Source organism: Dendropsophus ebraccatus, unplaced genomic scaffold (assembly GCF_027789765.1).
Source record: "Dendropsophus ebraccatus isolate aDenEbr1 unplaced genomic scaffold, aDenEbr1.pat pat_scaffold_830_ctg1, whole genome shotgun sequence".
Taxonomy (NCBI): Eukaryota; Metazoa; Chordata; class Amphibia; order Anura; family Hylidae; genus Dendropsophus; species Dendropsophus ebraccatus.
The window spans coordinates 35,001-53,636 of NW_027210429.1; the positions used below are offsets into that span (position 1 = coordinate 35,001).

The window sequence follows — 18,636 nt, forward strand, 5'->3', positions numbered from 1 at the left end:
TAAATAATTTGTTTTGAATAAAATTGTTGATATCCCCTTTTGTGGGATAGCCAACTTAAAAAAAAAATCTGTTCTTATCAGTTTAATATCTGATACGTCCCCTATCTGGGGACCATATATTAAATGGATTTTTAGAACAGGGAGATGGAAAAAGAGCTTGCTCTGTCCTCTCCAGGCATTGACCTGGTATTGCAGTGCCTCCAGGTTCAGTGCACCCCCTAATGAGTTTGCAAAAAACAGAGCAAAAGAATGAAGAAGGAAACAAGCCGGCTGCACCTGAAACTACTGTGTTGCAAGAAACATCCCTCCCTCGAGTGTGTTGTGCGCAGGTGGACCGACCCCGAAAAATTAGCCCCCGAGTGTGGCTACGAAAAGTTTGTTTGTCCAAGACTTGCTGGCCTCTGTTGCCATGGCAACCAACTGCCAGACTTGTTTACAACTTGGCTGCCGGGCCAGTGCTGGTGATGTCATCGCGGGACGTGATGTCATCAAGGCTTTGCTGCTATACACAGCTGCCAGCACAACAAGCAGCTCAGTTGCAGCCGGTCAAGCGACCGAGCAGGTAGGTGGAAAGGTAGGTGCCGTTTATTAAACCGTTTCCTTTGTATTTCCTGGTGGCCGATGGCCGATGTATCCTGCTGATGCTGCCTGCCTACGGCTCCAGCTGGGAGAATTCACCCTCCATGTTCTTTGATAGATAGATTAGATACATTAGATAAGATAGATAGATAGATAGATAGATAGATAGATAGATAGGTAGGTAGGTAGGTAGGTACTAATAATAAGCTAGCCAGCTAGGCAGCCAGCCACAGAGACAGCCAGCCAGCTACAGAGACAGCCAGCCAAAGAGCTAGCTGCATGTCATGTATGCCAGACAGAGACGGAGACAGAGACAGAGACGTGTATGTCTGCCATCCATCAGGTGGAAGCAGACGCAGTGTGATTGGGGGGTGGAGCTATTCAGATTTGAGAGCAGAAAGGAAGACAGAGGCAGTGCTAGGCAATAGGAGATGCAGTGTGAAAGCACGTCCGGTCCGCCATCTGAGAGGGTGGAGCGCATAATAGGGTATGTATGTATGTCTGGCTTCGCCTTAACAAGAAGGACGTGGTGTCCGAGAAGGGGAGTTTTCGGGAAACCGTTGTGGCCATCGCTTCTCGGCCTTTTGGCTAAGATCAAGTGTAGTTTCTACAGGAGATCTGGTCAGAAGGTGCCTGGGGTACCCGACCTGTCGGCCTTGGAGGTTTACCTCCATGCTGCTATTGGCAGGCGGCTTAGTCCCCAGGCAACGGGAAGCGATCTCACCTATCTGCGGTTAGCAGGTGAGGTGTTCTTGCGTGTCCTTTTTCCTGTTCAGGAGTCGTTGGTTTGGACCTAGAGCTATGGAGGCTACAAACCAGGATGGATCATCCACCGGAGAAGTGCCATCTTATGCCCGTATACGGAATGGTGTCCGGTTTATCCTGCACGATGCTGGGAAAAAAGAGAAGGGACTGGCCTTTATCGTGGAGGAACTTCTTATCAAGTTGTTTGGAGTTAAGAAGAACCAGATCTTGGCTATTTTGGAGTTTCCCAGACGAGGTGTTTACGACCTAGTGCTGAACTCGGAGGAGGATTGCAGCTTTCTTATGGGTAAGCTGGAATGTGTGAGGGAAAATGTATTGCTTAATGGAATTGACGTTATTTCTCATTTCCCGAGGAGAGAACGCATAGTGACTGTGAGAATGTACAGTCCGTATATCGAAGAAGAGGAGATATCGGATTTTCTGTCAAGATTTTGCGAAGATGTTACCCCAAAAGGGAAAGTTCTAAATCAATATGGACTATGGACTATGAAGTGGAAGTTTCTCGTGAAATTTAAAGTCCTGGGAGACGGGAGTCTGTGTGTCCCACCGGGTCGGTTCAAGATTGGTCGGATCAACGGGGACCTGTTTTATGCAGGCATGGAGGACTTTTGCAGAAAGTGCAAGAAATATGGACATGTCAAAGAAAATTGTGAAGTTCTTTGGTGTGGGAAGTGCCAAAAGGAGGGACATTTGCCTGATACATGTAAACAGCCTAAAGCATGTCATTTATGTGGTAGTGTTGACCACTTATATGTTTCTTGTCCTAAGAAAAGGAAAAGAAATAGGGAAAAAGAAAAAGATGAGCCTGCACCTGGGAAAGTAAGTAGAGAGGAGATTGTCCCGAAGGAGGTGGTCCCAGAGCGGGAGGGCAGCCCGGGTCCTTCAGTTAAGAGGGCTCCCAGGGAGGGAGAGAGGAAAGATAAAAAGTCATGGTCTGAAAGACCTTTTTCAGAGGAGGAAAGAAAAGACTATGAATGTGTGTCAAAAGAGTTTTGGGTTCAGGTAGAAGCTCTAGAAAGAGAGTCTTATTGTAACCATTTAAGTGAGGCAGTCAGGACACATGTAGAAAATCATACTAAAAGGTTTTGTGAAACTTATAAAGTCCCCCCAGGTATTATTAGAAGACTAGAAGCATCAAGTTCAATATCCTTTGTTATGATTCGTTTATTGTGTTTTTTTGCTTTCAAAGGCGGTATGAGACCTTGATTTGTGTTATGTTTATTTGATTAGTTAAAATTCTTTTATTTGTAAAATAACTTGTTTTTGAATAAAATTGTTGATATCCCCTTTGTGGGATAGCCAACTTAAAAAAAAAATCTGTTCTTATCAGTTTAATATCTGATACGTCCCCTATCTGGGGACCATATATTAAATGGATTTTTAGAACAGGGAGATGGAAAAAGAGCTTGCTCTGTCCTCTCCAGGCATTGACCTGGTATTGCAGTGCCTCCAGGTTCAGTGCACCCCCTAATGAGTTTGCAAAAAACAGAGCAAAAGAATGAAGAAGGAAACAAGCCGGCTGCACCTGAAACTACTGTGTTGCAAGAAACATCCCTCCCTCGAGTGTGTTGTGCGCAGGTGGACCGACCCCGAAAAATTAGCCCCCGAGTGTGGCTACGAAAAGTTTGTTTGTCCAAGACTTGCTGGCCTCTGTTGCCATGGCAACCAACTGCCAGACTTGTTTACAACTTGGCTGCCGGGCCAGTGCTGGTGATGTCATCGCGGGACGTGATGTCATCAAGGCTTTGCTGCTATACACAGCTGCCAGCACAACAAGCAGCTCAGTTGCAGCCGGTCAAGCGACCGAGCAGGTAGGTGGAAAGGTAGGTGCCGTTTATTAAACCGTTTCCTTTGTATTTCCTGGTGGCCGATGGCCGATGTATCCTGCTGATGCTGCCTGCCTACGGCTCCAGCTGGGAGAATTCACCCTCCATGTTCTTTGATAGATAGATTAGATACATTAGATAAGATAGATAGATAGATAGATAGATAGATAGATAGGTAGGTAGGTAGGTAGGTACTAATAATAAGCTAGCCAGCTAGGCAGCCAGCCACAGAGACAGCCAGCCAGCTACAGAGACAGCCAGCCAAAGAGCTAGCTGCATGTCATGTATGCCAGACAGAGACGGAGACAGAGACAGAGACGTGTATGTCTGCCATCCATCAGGTGGAAGCAGACGCAGTGTGATTGGGGGGTGGAGCTATTCAGATTTGAGAGCAGAAAGGAAGACAGAGGCAGTGCTAGGCAATAGGAGATGCAGTGTGAAAGCACGTCCGGTCCGCCATCTGAGAGGGTGGAGCGCATAATAGGGTATGTATGTATGTCTGGCTTCGCCTTAACAAGAAGGACGTGGTGTCCGAGAAGGGGAGTTTTCGGGAAACCGTTGTGGCCATCGCTTCTCGGCCTTTTGGCTAAGATCAAGTGTAGTATCTACAGGAGATCTGGTCAGAAGGTGCCTGGGGTACCCGTCCTGTTGGCCTTGGAGAAGTGGCTCCATGCAGCAATTGGCAGGCGGATTAGTCCCCGGGCAACGAGAGGCGATCTCACCTATCTGCGGTTAGCAGGTGAGGTGCTTTTGTGTGTCCTTTTTCCTGTTCAGGAGTCGTTGGTTTGGACCTAAAGCTATGGAGGCTACAAACCAGGATGGATCTTCCACCGGAGAAGTACCATTATATGCCCGTATTCGGAATGGTGTCCGGTTTATTTTGCACGATGCTGGGAAAAAGGAGAAAGGACTGGCCTTTATCGTGGAGGAACTTCTTATCAAGCTGTTCGGAGTGAAGAAGAACCAGATCTTGGCCATACTGGAGTTTCCCAGACGAGGTGTTTATGACCTAGTGCTGAGCTCAGAGGAGGATCACAGCTTTCTTATGGGTAAGCTGGAATGTGTGAGGGAAAATGTATTGCTAAATGGAACTGACATTATTTCTCATTTTCCGAGGAGAGAACGTATAGTGACTGTTAGGATGTACAGTCCGTACATTGAAGAAGAAGAAATAACAGATTATTTATCAAGATTTTGTGAAGATGTTACCCCAAAAGGAAAGGTCCTAAATCAATATGGACTATGGACAATGAAGTGGAAATTTGTTGTGAAATTTAAAGTCCGGAAGGATGGGAGCCTGGATGTTCCGCCGGGTCGGTTCAAGATCGGTCGGATCAACGGGGACCTGTTTTATGCAGGCATGGAGGATTTCTGCAGGAAGTGCAAGAACTATGGTCATGTTAAAGATGATTGTACAGTCCTTTGGTGTGGGAAGTGCCAAAAGGAGGGACATTTGCCTGACACGTGCAAACAGCGAAAAACATGTCATCTATGTGGTAGTGTTGATCACTTGTATGATTCTTGCCCTAAGAAAAGGAAAAGGAATAGGGAGAAAGAAAAGGATGAGCCTGCACCTGGGAAAGTGAGTAGGGAGGAGATTGTCCCGAAGGAGGTGGTCCCAGAGCGGGAGGGCAGCCCTGGTCCTTCAGTTAAGAGGGCTCCCAGGGAGGGAGAGAGAAAAAAAGAGAAGAAAAAGGAGATAGAGGAAGAAAAGTCAGGGTCTGGAAGACCTTATACAGAGGAGGAAAGGAAAGATCTTGAATGTGTGACAAAAGAGTTTTGGGTGCAGGTAGAGGCTCTAGAAAGGGAGTCCTTCTGCAATCATTTAAGTGAGGCAGTCAGGTCACATGTGGAAAAACATGGTAAAAGGTTTTGTGAAACTTATAAAGTGCCCCCAAGTATTATTAGTAGATTAGAGGAGTCAAGTTCAGTATCTTTTGTTATGATCCGTTTATTATGTTATTTTGCTTTCAAAGGCGGTATGAGACCTTGATTTGTGTTATGTTTTTGATTATGTTTTGATTAGTTAAAATTCTTTTATGTTGTAAATAATTTGTTTTGAATAAAATTGTTGATATCCCCTTTTGTGGGATAGCCAACTTAAAAAAAAAAAAAATCTGTTCTTATCAGTTTAATATCTGATACGTCCCCTATCTGGGGACCATATATTAAATGGATTTTTAGAACAGGGAGATGGAAAAAGAGCTTGCTCTGTCCTCTCCAGGCATTGACCTGGTATTGCAGTGCCTCCAGGTTCAGTGCACCCCCTAATGAGTTTGCAAAAAACAGAGCAAAAGAATGAAGAAGGAAACAAGCCGGCTGCACCTGAAACTACTGTGTTGCAAGAAACATCCCTCCCTCGAGTGTGTTGTGCGCAGGTGGACCGACCCCGAAAAATTAGCCCCCGAGTGTGGCTACGAAAAGTTTGTTTGTCCAAGACTTGCTGGCCTCTGTTGCCATGGCAACCAACTGCCAGACTTGTTTACAACTTGGCTGCCGGGCCAGTGCTGGTGATGTCATCGCGGGACGTGATGTCATCAAGGCTTTGCTGCTATACACAGCTGCCAGCACAACAAGCAGCTCAGTTGCAGCCGGTCAAGCGACCGAGCAGGTAGGTGGAAAGGTAGGTGCCGTTTATTAAACCGTTTCCTTTGTATTTCCTGGTGGCCGATGGCCGATGTATCCTGCTGATGCTGCCTGCCTACGGCTCCAGCTGGGAGAATTCACCCTCCATGTTCTTTGATAGATAGATTAGATACATTAGATAAGATAGATAGATAGATAGATAGATAGATAGATAGATAGATAGGTAGGTAGGTAGGTAGGTAGGTAGGTACTAATAATAAGCTAGCCAGCTAGGCAGCCAGCCACAGAGACAGCCAGCCAGCTACAGAGACAGCCAGCCAAAGAGCTAGCTGCATGTCATGTATGCCAGACAGAGACGGAGACAGAGACAGAGACGTGTATGTCTGCCATCCATCAGGTGGAAGCAGACGCAGTGTGATTGGGGGGTGGAGCTATTCAGATTTGAGAGCAGAAAGGAAGACAGAGGCAGTGCTAGGCAATAGGAGATGCAGTGTGAAAGCACGTCCGGTCCGCCATCTGAGAGGGTGGAGCGCATAATAGGGTATGTATGTATGTCTGGCTTCGCCTTAACAAGAAGGACGTGGTGTCCGAGAAGGGGAGTTTTCGGGAAACCGTTGTGGCCATCGCTTCTCGGCCTTTTGGCTAAGATCAAGTGTAGTATCTTGTCTTACTGAACTGCCTTGACTTGACGGCTCAGGTCCTGGGGTACCCCCTGCACTCGGCCTTTGGGCATCGGCGATTTAATTCGTCTTAAGCTCACTGCAGCTATTGGGTGTAGGGCTATTCCCCAGGAACGAGAGTGAACCTTCCTCTCGGCCTGCTGCTCGATTGTCCTGTGCCCGACGGTTTGACCGGAGAACCACTTCGATCCCGCCTGCCGACGAACGATCGACGAAGACGCCCCGGAACCCCGAGAAGGACGACGCTGAACCCCGAAGAAGCCGGCGACGAGGATTTGCATCTCTCCGCCCCCTTCGACGAGGATCTGCATAGCTCCGCCCACCAGGAAAGAGCTCGTTGGGAGAAGCGATGGCCTCTTCAGCACCAGCAGCGGAGATGAAGAAGACCCAGCAGAAGGAAGCGAGGAAGAGCCAGGAGGCCCGGGTCGTGGATGCCTCTTCCTCTGCCGCCCCAGCTCAGCCGACGACCAGCAAGGCTGCGGATCCAGGCGTCCCTACACTGCGGCCCTGGATGCGCACTACGGTGGCCATGCGACTGAAGAAGGTGGATGGTAGAGAGCCGGACATGTCTGAGGATGTGTTCGCTAAGAAGATGGTCCTGGACCAGGGTTTCTCCAAGGCTGAAACCCTCAGCATTTTCTTCTTCACGGGGATCTTCTATGTGACATTTGCCTCCTTCAACACCTGCAGGAGGTACTGGGAGGCGGTAAAGGCAGCGAGGCCCGAATCCCCTTTCTCTCGCTTTGTAAGCAACTGCTTAATCCAAAGGGAGGAGAGGCGGGTGACGGTTTCAATCCTTAACCCGTACATCCCAGGCAAGGACATCGCCACATTCCTTGCAAGGTACTGCACAGTGGTCAAGGAACCCTCCAAGATCCTGAGCAGCCTTGGATTCTGGACTGGCAAGTGGTCGGTGGTCGTGAGGCTCAACAGGGATGAGTCATCGGACGACGGTTTCCAGCACCTGCCTCAGGCTTTCTCTTTGGGTGACGCTCCAGGCTTCATCTATTACCCGGATATGCCGCAGATCTGCAGGAGATGCAGCAAGAAGGGTCATCAGGCGAAGGACTGCAGCGAAGATTCCTGTAGAGTCTGCCGAGTGCCGGGGCATGGGACCAAGGACTGTCCGAAGGCAAAAACCTGCAACCTCTGCGGCCATGCGGACCACAGCTACAGGGCCTGCCCCCAGAGGGAAAAGAGAACGTGGGCATCAGTGGTTGCCAAAGCTCCGACCGGCCAGCAGCCGGCCGTAGCCCAAGCAGCGCAGAAGCCCAAGGAGAAGGAGAAGAAGAAGAAGGAGGGTAAGAGGACGACGGCCCCTAACCCTCCCCCCACCCCCGCCCTCCCTACCCCTTCCCCCTCCCCTCCTTCCCCCCCCTCCCCCCTCTCCCTCCCCGCCCACCCCCACTGAGGAATCCCTCCCCTATCCCATTGCCTCAGTGGGTCCCCTGTCCCCCGCCCCTACCCCCACCCTCCCACCCCACTCCCCCAACCCAGCAGCACTAACCTTTCCTCCCGCTGCTGTGGTTCTCTCCTTGGAGGATTTTCCCCCTCTTGTCCCCACAGTGGTTCCCGACAGGAAGAGGAAAGTGAGGGACAGCCCATCGGCTGAGACCTCCAAGAAAAAGATCATCGAGGTCTGCGAAGATGACCTCCCGGAGGAAAGCGACATGGATCAGGTGGTGGAGAATCTGGTCGACGAACCGGAGGCTTTCGACTTCGAGGACGTCCCAGAGAATGCACACCTGAAAGAGGCGCTGGAGGAGTGCATACGGGAATGGGTCGGGCCGGCGGGCCCCGAAGAAGAGGATCCGCCCGACCGGAGTGGTATCGTATGAGTCTGTGACTAACCCTTTTCTTTTCTCCCCATGGCTAATCTTTCCATCTTTAGCTTAAATGTGCGGAGTATGAGAGATAGGTCTAGATTCCAGACAGTTCTTTCGTTTTTAAATGCTCAGTTGTGCGATGTGTATATGTTGCAGGAATGTGCTCTGTCCTCTTCTAGGTCCTACAACCATCTGGCCAGGCAGTGGTCCCACGGTCCCTCCTACTGGTCCGGCGGGGGCGACTGTAAGTCCGCAGGGGTCGCCATCCTGATCAGGGGAGGCAACTTTACACTTGATTCTGTTCAGGAGCTTGTCTGTGGCAGATTGCTAATTGCAGACGGCTCTTGGGCGGGGGAGCCCGTAAGGCTCATCAATGTGTATGCCTCTCCTGAGAAGGGTGCGCGTCTGGAACTATTCCAGGCCCTGCGGGCCCAGCTCGCAACCTCCAGGGCTGTAGTGTTGGGTGGGGACTTCAACTGCCCCATTGAAGCGGACGGACGCAGTTCTGGGACATCTGTCAAGTTGGATGTCACATCCAAACTGCTCATCGAGATGGTGACTGAAGCATCCTTGCAGGACGTTGTTGGGTCCATCGGGAACGGCTCTGTTAATTATACATGGAGCCGCCCCGATGGCTCGCTCCGTTCTCGGATTGACTTTGTGTTTGCCTCTCGAGCAGTCAGGCAGACTAGGCACTCTATGGTTCCCTGCTTCTTCTCTGACCACAGGGCCATTCTGTTTCAAGGGGTTCTGGGCCATGGTTTCCCATCTGGCCCAGGCTCTTGGAAGCTGAATTGTGCTCTGCTGGCTCAGGAGGAGGTTCTGGAGGAGCTTAGAGAGGCCTACATCGTATGGCGCAACGATAAATGTATGTTTGAGCGTGTTAGTGATTGGTGGGAATTTGTTAAGGTTCAATTTCGCAGTTTCTTTCAGGCCAAGAGTCGTCAACAGGCGTGCGGAAGAAAGAGGGACTTCAGGAGGCTGCAGCGCGAGCTGCGGTCACTGCAAGACCTTCTCCGGTGCGGCTGGGACGTGAAGGAGGAGCTGGAGGAGACCAAAAAGAGCTTGCAAAGGCACTTTGAGGAGGAATCCAAGCGAATCGTCTTCCGTTCCAAGGTGGAGAACCTGGAGAAGGGTGAGAAATGTAACTCGTTCTTTTTCAGGAAACTCCACGCCGGCCACACGCCCCTGACTGAGCTGCGGGATGAGACCGGAAGCTTGCGGAAGGGCAAAGAGGACGTGATGGGGGTTGTCACTAGCTTCTACCGCAGCCTCTACGCCCCGAAGACCACCGACTCCGAAGTGGCCGACGAGTTCCTGTCAGGTATCACTAACGTTGTTGATCCCGCAGGTGCGTCGGCCATGGACGCCCCCTTGACGGTGGGGGAGCTGCTCTCTGCCGCTAAATCCTTTAGGCCTGGCAGGACCCCGGGCAGTGATGGTCTCCCGGCGGAGCTCTATGTGGCGCTGGGGGATCTCATTTGCCCGGACCTGTTGGAGCTGTACGAGGAGATGGTGGTGGAGGGCAGAATGCCTCCGTCGTTGAGGGAGGGTATGATCACGATCCTGTATAAGCGGAAGGGGGAGAGATGTGACTTGAAAAATTGGCGTCCCATCTCTCTCTTGAACGTGGACTACAAGATCCTCGCCAAGGTGCTGGCCAACCGGCTGAAGAAGGTCATCGGTCAGGTCGTCCATCTGGACCAGACCTGTGGCATTCCCGGCCGCAGGATCGCAGACAGCCTCGCCCTAGTGAGGGACACGGTCCATTACATCCAAAGCCGCCGTGCACACGCGGCCCTGGTCAGCCTTGATCAGGAGAAGGCTTTCGACCGGGTCTCTCACGAGTTCATGGGCAGGGCACTGCGTAGGTTAGGACTTGGTGATATGTTTTGTCGTTTTGTTAACGTGATGTATTTTGATATTTTCAGCAGGGTACTGGTGAACGGCTGGAAGACTGACCCCTTTCCGGTTCTTTCTGGGGTCAGACAAGGCTGCCCTCTCTCACCTCTCCTTTTTGTTTGTGTTATAGAATCCTTCGCGGAGGCTATACGGCAGAACGGAGAGATCAGAGGGATCACCGTACCCGGACCCGATCGACACGAGGTCAAGTGCTCGCTGTACATGGACGACGTGACCGTCTTCTGCGCTGACCAGCGTTCGGTGACCGCACTCGTCCAGACCTGCGAGAAGTTCGGAAAGGCTTCAGGGGCAAAGGTCAACTGCGGGAAGTCGGAGGCTATGCTCTTCGGGGAGTGGCACCTGGCTTCCTCCGCCCCCTTCCCGTTTACCATCAAACCGGACTTCATCAAGATCCTTGGAGTCTGGTTCGGAAAGGAAGGCGCGGCCCTCAAGTCCTGGGAAGAGCGATTGGCTAAGGTCAATACGAAGATCGGGCTGTGGAGCCTCAGACACCTCACCATTGAGGGCAAAGCATTGGTCCTGAGGAACGAAGTTCTGCCTGTGCTCCAGTACACCGCACAGGCCTGGCCCCCCCATGTCACCGTCTGCAGGGCCATCACCAGGACCGTGTTTAGTTTCATCTGGGGCTCCAAAATGGACAGAGTGAAGCGCTCCGTGATGTACAAGGAACCCCGCAAGGGCGGAAAAGGTGTTCCGGATATCCCTACCTTGCTGCGGGCAGCCTTCGTATGTGACTGTGTGCGGAGAACTCTGCAACAGAAAAATGGCTCTGCGGGCAGGTCCATGTCTCGCCTGTTCCTCCTCCCCCTCTGGAGGGGTCTGAGCTGGGACAAGTGGGACAGCTCCATCCCTTACAACTGGCACACTCCCTGGTTCTACGGGGGCGTCGTCAAGTTTGTGAGGGAACACCAACTGGAGGGACTCAAGCCCGACTTGTGGAAGCCAAAAACTGTCCACAAGCTCATCAGAGCACAGGACTCTATGGAGCTCGTTCCAGGGCTCACTGCGGCCACCGCAGAGACTGTATGGACAAATGTGGCTTCGGCGAAGCTGACCAACGGGCACAAGGACTTGTCTTGGATGGCCATTCAGGGGGGACTGCCCTTGAGGTCATTCATGCATGCCCGCAACCTGTGCAAAACGCGGTACTGCCCCCGGTGCCCCTTCGTGGAGGAAACATCTTTGCACCTCTTTTGGCAGTGTCCGTTTGCTCAGGGCCTGTTGGACGCCCTGGAACTTGAACTCAGTGACTGTGTGCCCAGGAACAGGCTAACGCACTGCGCGGTGCTGTACGGCCTGTTCCCTGGGAATTTCGGCGATGAGGCAACCCGGGAGGCCTGGCGCCTTATGAACTGTTTTAAGGACGCTATATGGCTTGCCAGGAACCGCCTCATTCTGAAGAAGGAGAGGATGTCCTTTCTGGACTGCCGCAGGCTGGTCCACAGCCTGCTCAGAGACTATTCCATCATGGACAGATCGGACCAGGAAGAAGAGGATTGATACCCCTCTCCTTCCCCCTCTCCCCTTGTGTTGTGTCGTCTTTCAATAAAGCTTCGGGCCTGTGATTTCCCCTCCCTACCCCCCTCTTTCCCACCCCCCCCTTACCCCATCACTTGTCTGTATTGCTTTATTGTTTGTTGTTTTAGGATTGTTAAGGTATGCGGGAATGCTAGTGTAGCGGGTGGTACGATGTATAGCGTAGGGAGCCTGTGCTGTATGTTGTACCATGGTGCTGAGTATGTAGTGTCTTATTTATTGAACTGTGCTGCGTCACAGTTTATGTATGCCTGACGACGACTGATTGTAATAAAGATATTTTCAATCAAAAAAATCTGTTCTTATCAGTTTAATATCTGATACGTCCCCTATCTGGGGACCATATATTAAATGGATTTTTAGAACAGGGAGATGGAAAAAGAGCTTGCTCTGTCCTCTCCAGGCATTGACCTGGTATTGCAGTGCCTCCAGGTTCAGTGCACCCCCTAATGAGTTTGCAAAAAACAGAGCAAAAGAATGAAGAAGGAAACAAGCCGGCTGCACCTGAAACTACTGTGTTGCAAGAAACATCCCTCCCTCGAGTGTGTTGTGCGCAGGTGGACCGACCCCGAAAAATTAGCCCCCGAGTGTGGCTACGAAAAGTTTGTTTGTCCAAGACTTGCTGGCCTCTGTTGCCATGGCAACCAACTGCCAGACTTGTTTACAACTTGGCTGCCGGGCCAGTGCTGGTGATGTCATCGCGGGACGTGATGTCATCAAGGCTTTGCTGCTATACACAGCTGCCAGCACAACAAGCAGCTCAGTTGCAGCCGGTCAAGCGACCGAGCAGGTAGGTGGAAAGGTAGGTGCCGTTTATTAAACCGTTTCCTTTGTATTTCCTGGTGGCCGATGGCCGATGTATCCTGCTGATGCTGCCTGCCTACGGCTCCAGCTGGGAGAATTCACCCTCCATGTTCTTTGATAGATAGATTAGATACATTAGATAAGATAGATAGATAGATAGATAGATAGATAGGTAGGTAGGTAGGTAGGTAGGTACTAATAATAAGCTAGCCAGCTAGGCAGCCAGCCACAGAGACAGCCAGCCAGCTACAGAGACAGCCAGCCAAAGAGCTAGCTGCATGTCATGTATGCCAGACAGAGACGGAGACAGAGACAGAGACGTGTATGTCTGCCATCCATCAGGTGGAAGCAGACGCAGTGTGATTGGGGGGTGGAGCTATTCAGATTTGAGAGCAGAAAGGAAGACAGAGGCAGTGCTAGGCAATAGGAGATGCAGTGTGAAAGCACGTCCGGTCCGCCATCTGAGAGGGTGGAGCGCATAATAGGGTATGTATGTATGTCTGGCTTCGCCTTAACAAGAAGGACGTGGTGTCCGAGAAGGGGAGTTTTCGGGAAACCGTTGTGGCCATCGCTTCTCGGCCTTTTGGCTAAGATCAAGTGTAGTATCTGTTCTTATCAGTTTAATATCTGATACGTCCCCTATCTGGGGACCATATATTAAATGGATTTTTAGAACAGGGAGATGGAAAAAGAGCTTGCTCTGTCCTCTCCAGGCATTGACCTGGTATTGCAGTGCCTCCAGGTTCAGTGCACCCCCTAATGAGTTTGCAAAAAACAGAGCAAAAGAATGAAGAAGGAAACAAGCCGGCTGCACCTGAAACTACTGTGTTGCAAGAAACATCCCTCCCTCGAGTGTGTTGTGCGCAGGTGGACCGACCCCGAAAAATTAGCCCCCGAGTGTGGCTACGAAAAGTTTGTTTGTCCAAGACTTGCTGGCCTCTGTTGCCATGGCAACCAACTGCCAGACTTGTTTACAACTTGGCTGCCGGGCCAGTGCTGGTGATGTCATCGCGGGACGTGATGTCATCAAGGCTTTGCTGCTATACACAGCTGCCAGCACAACAAGCAGCTCAGTTGCAGCCGGTCAAGCGACCGAGCAGGTAGGTGGAAAGGTAGGTGCCGTTTATTAAACCGTTTCCTTTGTATTTCCTGGTGGCCGATGGCCGATGTATCCTGCTGATGCTGCCTGCCTACGGCTCCAGCTGGGAGAATTCACCCTCCATGTTCTTTGATAGATAGATTAGATACATTAGATAAGATAGATAGATAGATAGATAGATAGATAGATAGGTAGGTAGGTAGGTAGGTAGGTAGGTAGGTACTAATAATAAGCTAGCCAGCTAGGCAGCCAGCCACAGAGACAGCCAGCCAGCTACAGAGACAGCCAGCCAAAGAGCTAGCTGCATGTCATGTATGCCAGACAGAGACGGAGACAGAGACAGAGACGTGTATGTCTGCCATCCATCAGGTGGAAGCAGACGCAGTGTGATTGGGGGGTGGAGCTATTCAGATTTGAGAGCAGAAAGGAAGACAGAGGCAGTGCTAGGCAATAGGAGATGCAGTGTGAAAGCACGTCCGGTCCGCCATCTGAGAGGGTGGAGCGCATAATAGGGTATGTATGTATGTCTGGCTTCGCCTTAACAAGAAGGACGTGGTGTCCGAGAAGGGGAGTTTTCGGGAAACCGTTGTGGCCATCGCTTCTCGGCCTTTTGGCTAAGATCAAGTGTAGTATCTGTTCTTATCAGTTTAATATCTGATACGTCCCCTATCTGGGGACCATATATTAAATGGATTTTTAGAACAGGGAGATGGAAAAAGAGCTTGCTCTGTCCTCTCCAGGCATTGACCTGGTATTGCAGTGCCTCCAGGTTCAGTGCACCCCCTAATGAGTTTGCAAAAAACAGAGCAAAAGAATGAAGAAGGAAACAAGCCGGCTGCACCTGAAACTACTGTGTTGCAAGAAACATCCCTCCCTCGAGTGTGTTGTGCGCAGGTGGACCGACCCCGAAAAATTAGCCCCCGAGTGTGGCTACGAAAAGTTTGTTTGTCCAAGACTTGCTGGCCTCTGTTGCCATGGCAACCAACTGCCAGACTTGTTTACAACTTGGCTGCCGGGCCAGTGCTGGTGATGTCATCGCGGGACGTGATGTCATCAAGGCTTTGCTGCTATACACAGCTGCCAGCACAACAAGCAGCTCAGTTGCAGCCGGTCAAGCGACCGAGCAGGTAGGTGGAAAGGTAGGTGCCGTTTATTAAACCGTTTCCTTTGTATTTCCTGGTGGCCGATGGCCGATGTATCCTGCTGATGCTGCCTGCCTACGGCTCCAGCTGGGAGAATTCACCCTCCATGTTCTTTGATAGATAGATTAGATACATTAGATAAGATAGATAGATAGATAGATAGATAGATAGATAGATAGATAGGTAGGTAGGTAGGTAGGTAGGTACTAATAATAAGCTAGCCAGCTAGGCAGCCAGCCACAGAGACAGCCAGCCAGCTACAGAGACAGCCAGCCAAAGAGCTAGCTGCATGTCATGTATGCCAGACAGAGACGGAGACAGAGACAGAGACGTGTATGTCTGCCATCCATCAGGTGGAAGCAGACGCAGTGTGATTGGGGGGTGGAGCTATTCAGATTTGAGAGCAGAAAGGAAGACAGAGGCAGTGCTAGGCAATAGGAGATGCAGTGTGAAAGCACGTCCGGTCCGCCATCTGAGAGGGTGGAGCGCATAATAGGGTATGTATGTATGTCTGGCTTCGCCTTAACAAGAAGGACGTGGTGTCCGAGAAGGGGAGTTTTCGGGAAACCGTTGTGGCCATCGCTTCTCGGCCTTTTGGCTAAGACCAAGTGTTGGTCTGGTTGAAGGGTGTCGGAAGCTTAGCTCCCATTGGGGGCGGCTGAAGACTAGAGAGAGCGATCGCAGCCATGGGCGTCAAGGTGCGCTATGCCGGGACCGGGGAACCTCGGGTCAAGAACGGATTCAGGATTGATGTGGAAGCCGGGAAGGAGGAGCACTTCAGTTTGAAGGTATTGGTGAATGATGTTTTGTATCATACCCTGAATGTAAAGCGCGAAAGTATTTTGTGCCTACAAGATCCTAAGAAAGGAACTTTTGTGTTGGTCTTTACCGCTGCTGCATATTGTCACCAATTGTACCGCATGCTCCAGGAGAAATCTGCTGAGTCCGTTTTAGATGGCCTAACCTTTACGGTTTTATACAGCAGGGGAGAAGTGCCGCTTGTGGTCTTTATGTATAACCCCCATGTACCACAGGAAGACATTGTGGCCTTTTTGCGAAGACATTGTGCGGCTGTTAGCTTCTCTCACAGGGTCCAAAACAGTGAATCCTTGTGGACGGGAAAATATAAGTTTTTCGTAATTTTCCATGAAGACCCAGAGAGTCCTGGTGGGATTCGCTATCCTCCCTTGAATTTTGCCATTGGAAGGGACAGAGGATATTTGTTCTTTCCCAATGCACCCAGATTTTGTCGTAAATGTAAGAATTTTGGGCATATGCAAGAGGATTGTAAAGCCACAGAGACAAAATGTGGACGGTGTCATCAGGGAGGGCACTTGGCTGGACAGTGTACAAACGCAATTGTCTGCAATGTGTGTGGTGGTGAAGGTCATGTTTTCAAGGATTGTGAATTGCGCACAAGAAGGCGTTATGCAGAGGTGGTGGGTTCTGGCCAAGAAAGGCCTCAGAGTGAGCAGCGTGTGGAGGTGGAGGAGACTGTGCAGATGGAGGTGTCCCCGGTGGAGAGTGAAATCTCTCATGAAGCCAGTGTGCAAGGAGAGGGGGAGGTGGAAGGCACGGGGCCTGAAACTCCCACTCTCTCCTGGAGTGAAAGCCCGGCAGAGTTGGAAAGTGGAGGTGGTGGCCAGGGGGATTTTTCCTCTACAAGGCCTTTGGAGGAAGCCCTGGACTTGGCGCCCAAAAGGGCGAGAGTTTTGCTTTCGCCGTCTAGTGAAGGTGATGTAAGTCCTGGTCGGGACGCTGTTTATCCGGTGTCAACTATTCCAACGGATGTTCCTTTTTTAGAAGGAGTAGGGACATTGGCCTTTACATCAGGTTGCCGGTGTCCCGGAGAAGAAGGATGAGAGAGAGATGGGGCGTCTATAGTCCACTTGCGCTCCGAGTGAAAACATGGTGGCCGAAGTTGCATGTCATGTCCTATCCGTGAATGTGAGGCAGATAAAAACTAAGGCCCGAAGAGCTGCAGTCCTGGACTATGTCAGAGGTCTGGGAGCTGATATTGTCTGTCTGCAGGAGTGTGGCATTGTGGACTCTTTGGGGGACCAGGACTGGCCTTATGGGCAGTATGTTTGGTCCGGTTCTAATAAGAACAAAAATGATGGTGTGGGGATTTTGTTGGGTAGTAGGGAAGTCAAGTTAGAGAGTTATATTGTGGTGGAGGTGGGAAGGTGTGTTATGGCGGTGGTGGTTTATAAGGGTTGTAAGATAAGGATTTGTAATGTGTATGCTCCTACGGCAAAAGAGGAAAGGGCAAGTCTGTTTGAAAAACTGTGTCTGTTTTTGCCAGGGAGAATTCCAGTAATTTTGGCGGGAGATTTGAATTGTGTCACAGAGGGTGCTGGGCTGGATATCACTGGGCGAAGGGTTAATCACTTGATTGCTGATTTTCTTTTGGTTGATGCAGCTGTGAGTAAATTGGGAAAGTCACCACCTGCGACGTATAGAGCTGACAGGGGAGGTGTGGAATCTAGGATAGATTATATCCTCGCTTCAAAAAATTTGGAATGCTTGTCTTTTTTTCAGCAGGCAGTTCCGTTTTCGGACCATGATTATTTGAAAGCTGTATTTGCATGTGGAATAAAAGGAGTGTGTGGTAAAGGTGTATGGAAGCTGAATGTTAAGTTACTTGAGGAGATGAAAGCTATGGATGAGTTCAAGTGTGCTTATAGGGGATGGCAGGGTAGGAAGCATGAATATGATTGTATCTTAGAGTGGTGGGATTGGATGAAAGGTGAGTGTAAGAAATTTTTTAGGAAATGGGGATATAAAAAGGCGGCTATTTTGAGGAACAAATATAGAGAGTTAAGTGTGAGGATTGATTGGTTGCATAAATTAAGTATGAATGGGGTGGAGGTGAAAGATCTGTTGGAGGATGCAAAGAGTGAAATGAAGAAAATGATGGAGCAAAAGGGTAAAGAGATTATTTATAGGTCAAAAGTAGAGCATCTGGATATGAATGAGAAATGTACAAGTTTTTTCTTTAAGAAAGTGTGTGGGAGGAGGAATGATATGGATAAGGTGGTTAATAAGGAAGGAGAGTGTGTGGTGGGTGAAGAGGTTATAAGAGAAGTGGAAAGTTTCTATGGTGAATTATATGAACACAAGTGGATTGATGAGGGTTTGGTAGGTGAGGTACTATATGGTCTGGAGAGTAAGCTTAGGGAGAGTGATGGTGAATTGTTGTGTGAGGAGCTGACTGAGGAGGAAGTAAGAAGTGCAGTGATGAGTGCAAAGAAAAATAAAACGCCAGGGAAAGATGGGATTCCAATTGAATTGTATGTGAAGGCATGGGAGATTATGGGTAAGGATATGTGTGAGGTGTGTCAGTATATGTGGAAAAATGATGTTTTGAGTGCTTCAATGAAAGAAGGAGTGGTAGTTTTGATATACAAGAAAGGGGATAAAATGTGCTTGGGGAATTGGAGACCTATTACTTTGTTGAATGCGGACTATAAGGTTTTTAGTAAGATTGTGTGCGGGCGTATGCGGGAGGTAATTGATCAGGTGATTGGTGTGGATCAGGTGTGTGCGATTCCTGGGAGAAGTATGACTGATAACTTGTTTTTGTTGAGGGATTTGTTTGGTGATAGTATGGATAGAAAGCAGAAGTGTATGGTGTTGGCTGTGGACTTTGAAAAGGCGTTTGATCGTGTATCGCATGATTTTATGTTTAGAGTGTTGGAGAGAATGGGTTTTCCAAAGAAGTTTGTGGATGTAGTGAGAAGTTTGTATGCAGATGTGACAAGCGAGGTGTTGATAAATGGGGTGTTGAGTAGTAAGGTGAGAGTGAGGTCGGGGGTCAGGCAAGGTTGCCCTATGTCCCCGATATTGTTTGTAAGTGTGATTGAGCCT

General features: G+C 50.0%; 5 non-coding genes and 3 pseudogenes across 5 annotated transcripts; all 8 read left to right on the plus strand.

Moving 5' to 3' along the window:
- Positions 1-31: 31 nt before the first annotated feature.
- On the plus strand, positions 32-220 carry LOC138780469 (U2 spliceosomal RNA). Its single transcript, XR_011361322.1, has one exon. It is a non-coding gene; the product is annotated as a U2 spliceosomal RNA (small nuclear RNA).
- Positions 221-2,625: 2,405 nt separating this feature from the next.
- LOC138780472 (U2 spliceosomal RNA) lies at positions 2,626-2,813 on the plus strand. Its single transcript, XR_011361325.1, has one exon. It is a non-coding gene; the product is annotated as a U2 spliceosomal RNA (small nuclear RNA).
- A 923-nt stretch (positions 2,814-3,736) lies between these two features.
- Positions 3,737-3,815, plus strand: LOC138780490 (U2 spliceosomal RNA; annotated as a pseudogene).
- Positions 3,816-5,246: 1,431 nt separating this feature from the next.
- On the plus strand, positions 5,247-5,439 carry LOC138780470 (U2 spliceosomal RNA). Its single transcript, XR_011361323.1, has one exon. It is a non-coding gene; the product is annotated as a U2 spliceosomal RNA (small nuclear RNA).
- A 939-nt stretch (positions 5,440-6,378) lies between these two features.
- LOC138780482 (U2 spliceosomal RNA) lies at positions 6,379-6,521 on the plus strand (annotated as a pseudogene).
- A 5,476-nt stretch (positions 6,522-11,997) lies between these two features.
- On the plus strand, positions 11,998-12,169 carry LOC138780468 (U2 spliceosomal RNA; annotated as a pseudogene).
- A 923-nt stretch (positions 12,170-13,092) lies between these two features.
- LOC138780462 (U2 spliceosomal RNA) lies at positions 13,093-13,283 on the plus strand. The gene has a single exon (XR_011361317.1). It is a non-coding gene; the product is annotated as a U2 spliceosomal RNA (small nuclear RNA).
- Positions 13,284-14,218: 935 nt separating this feature from the next.
- LOC138780463 (U2 spliceosomal RNA) lies at positions 14,219-14,409 on the plus strand. The gene has a single exon (XR_011361318.1). It is a non-coding gene; the product is annotated as a U2 spliceosomal RNA (small nuclear RNA).
- Positions 14,410-18,636: the final 4,227 nt, after the last annotated feature.